Source organism: Triticum urartu, chromosome 5 (assembly GCF_003073215.2).
Source record: "Triticum urartu cultivar G1812 chromosome 5, Tu2.1, whole genome shotgun sequence".
Lineage (NCBI taxonomy): Eukaryota > Viridiplantae > Streptophyta > Magnoliopsida > Poales > Poaceae > Triticum > Triticum urartu.
In genome coordinates this window covers 601,366,928-601,370,213 of record NC_053026.1, presented here as the reverse complement: position 1 = coordinate 601,370,213, position 3,286 = coordinate 601,366,928, and the positions used below count along the sequence as shown (strand labels likewise).

Below are 3,286 nucleotides of genomic sequence, written 5' to 3'. Positions count from 1 at the left end.
TCTCATTTGGCGTGTTCGAGGGGTTGTCGTGCTTCACTCTGTTTTTTGGAGTCGGAGTTGCTGAGGAGGGCCCTTGCGGCAACGATGACACGAGGCGGGTGGTTGGTTTTGGTGCAGGCTCAGCGCTTTTTTCCTGCAATGCTCGTTGACAAAGTCAGAGCTGCCTAGTAGCCGGTGTGTACGGTTGATTGTTTGGCATCGGCCGGCGCAGGCCTCGGCGTTTGCTTGCGGTGAGGGCTACATCGATGGTTGTCGATTGTGGGGTCGGAGTCGCCCTCATGGAGGTGTGATGACGATGACACTAGGTTGCAACCTTGAGGGCGTTCTCTCCTTAGTGACGTGTGTGCGTTCTTGTGTTGGTTGCTAGGTCGCCGTGTGTGTCCTGTGTGGACGTGTTGTAACAGTTTTCGCTTGATTTTTCATTGATTAATCAGGCAATTCTTCTCTTCTTTATTAATAAGATGAGGCAAAGCTTTTGCCTCCGTATAAAAAAAGTAGAAACACAAGAATGCACTGATTTCGAGATTTAAACCGAACATTTGAAAAGAAAAAGAAAAAGATAAAAGAAGCAATGGTCTCTAGAGCTCTCTAAAAATACAAGCACACTAGTTGCTCTTTGCTCCCAGCATCATGTAGGCACGCACAACGAGCTCCCTAAAACGTCTCGAGCTTCATCCAGCAGCAGAACATGATAAACAAGACCAGAGGATTCAGCCTTCATCGAGACCATTACGACATATATAGCGAATTAAGGTAGCAACAGAACACAGCTTCCGGCAATTAGAAGTTGAGTTTAATTACAGTAGCAAATATAGCATTGTCAGACTAGTCACCAAGAAGTATCAAGGACATCCTCTAATTTCCTCAAAAAGAATAACAGCCTCTTACAATGCAGTCAAGCAGAAATCACGGTTGATCAAGCAAGGGTAGTCATCAGTCAAGCAGAATGTGCGCAGATAACATCAAGTAGGAGTAGGAGGAGTGGTAGTACTAGATTCAGATTCAAATTACCATCTGTTAGATGATTCTTTTTTTTCTTGGGCAGAAGATCATCAGACCATCCAGTGTGGCTCGGGCAGAACTTGGCGGCAAACAGGGAAGGCATGACGGGACGGAAACCTTCGGAAGGCTGGTCTTTGTCTCGCCACTTGGGTGAGAAGCCATCTTTGATCGGACGATGGCTGCAGGACAGGAGAGATTTTGTGCGCATGTTGATGCTGATCACACACTCAATCTCCCTGCATAGCCGAGCCCTTCTCTCCCAATCGAGGTAGTAGTCTCCCAGCAAGAGGTAGAGGACACCATCCTCGTCGGCCTTGAGGACTGGGCACTGCGGCATGGCCTGCGGCAGCCTCTCACGCTTGTAGGCCTCCGACTGCCAGAGCAGCGGCAAGGGCAGCTCCATGTCTTCATCTCTCGTCCATGAGTGAAGGTCTGGCGACAGAGTCCAGCTCCGCAGCACAACGTCGGCAGGGGGCGTGTTGTCACGGGGGTTGTCGCCACTGATGGTGACAATGGAGATGAGCTTTATGGAGTTCCCGACAGGGCCCATGGTCCGACGATCCTTGGGGTAACTGCGGGAGAAGTCACGGCCTTGGCACTCCTCGGGAAGATGAATGAAGTCCAGCTCCACGTGGTCAAGGTCTTCGCTGGTAGTGGTACCGGTGGATGGCATGTCACAGACAATGGCGCCAAGCATGAGATCGGCTCAGAAAACCTTCCCTTTGAAAGTGAAGGCCGCGTCTACTTTGTACGCCGGCTGGCGCGGCACCTGGGTATGCGGGCTGAAGCGCGCCTCCTGCTTCGTCCACTTCTTGCCAGCGGCATGGCTCGACCACCGGAAGATGATGCCCGACGACCCCTGCAACACTCTGTCGCGTGTAGCGAAACGGAACCCCAGATTGAACAGATCGTAGGAACCGTCGTCGCGTGGCAGGACGGCAGGTTGCCTCAGGAAGAAGAAGGGCACAGAATCAACTCTCGACGCGAAGTCGTAGCCCTCGAAGGAATCCATGGTGGCGGGGAGCAGCGAGAGCGAGTTCTTGGCTGCGTCGTAGACGAGCCCGTACCACCTGTCGCAGAACCCCAGAGTCATGACGAGGTAGTTCTCCACGACGGAGTCGAGGACGCACCCGATGCCTCGCTCCTGCGTCTCGATCTTGGCGCGCACAGACAAGGTGGGGAGCTCCGGCGGCTCGACGAGGTGCGCGTCGAGCGAGAACTGGTCCAGTATCCAGGACCCTTTCTCGATGTCCCCCCAATCTTTGCTCGCCTTGGCCATGATCTTGTCTTCCTGATCCTTCTCCTCGGCGTCGAAGACCGGGACGTGCTTCCTCAGTACGACCCAGGAAAGCCTCCTCGGTGAAGACATGGCGAAAGATCGCCGGAGATGTGGCTGGGATTGGGAGCCCTCATTGATTGATCGTTTTTAGCAGCCGAGTTTGAGTCTAGAAAAATATTTTGAGTTATTTAAGAATTATATATCGGAGAGTTTAGAAATTTTTTTTACTCCCCAGTCTCCTTATCGCTCTGGTAAGGCATCCTGGCGTAGAGTTTTGACTCTTCTCTTCTCAAATTTCACTAAAAAAAATTTAGGATGACGCGGGTATCTTGGAATCGTTCCGATGGTTTTGTGACGAGAACATTGTTCTTGGTGCCTCCTGTCTTTAGGGGTTGTGGCAGTGTTCCAGGGAGTTGAGCTCCGAGGTGTTGCCGTCACAATTTTATCGTTGCAGTTCTGGAATATCTGAGTTTAGTATGCCGACATCGAAAATCTCTTTTATGCAGTTCGTTGGTGAGATAACCTCGACGCCAGCCAGTACTGGGGCGGGAGTTCGGGAGTATCGCCATAACTTGTATAACGGATGCTTTTCGAAGGTTGAGGTAGATGGTTTTCGAAGTTTTTCTCGGTTATGTGTTGAAGGATGGATACGGCATGATGTAACGCCCCGGACACACCCGCCGGTGATCGTTACTCCTGGCGGGATCTAGACTAGCCCCACAGATCAATACTAGTCTTTTCTGCGCACTTTGTCCTCACTCATGCGCACCCGGGAGCAACTTCCCGGTCGGTCACCCATCCTGATACTACTCCAAACTGAGCATGCTTAACTTTGGAGTTCTGTCTGAATGGGCTACCGGAAAAGAAGGAATTCCTTATTTATATGAGTAGTCTATCATCCCTAATAAGCCAGGCCATCACATACACCCCCACTCAGAGGAACCGACGTCCTCGTCGGGCCACAGGAACGTTCCCTCTTGGCACATACGTCTGTGCTTCCAGTCC

At 51.6% G+C, this 3,286-nt stretch overlaps 1 pseudogene; it reads right to left on the bottom strand.

Annotated features, from left to right (window-relative positions):
* Positions 1-937: 937 nt before the first annotated feature.
* LOC125507517 lies at positions 938-2,373 on the bottom strand (annotated as a pseudogene).
* Between the last annotated feature and the right edge of the window lie 913 nt (positions 2,374-3,286).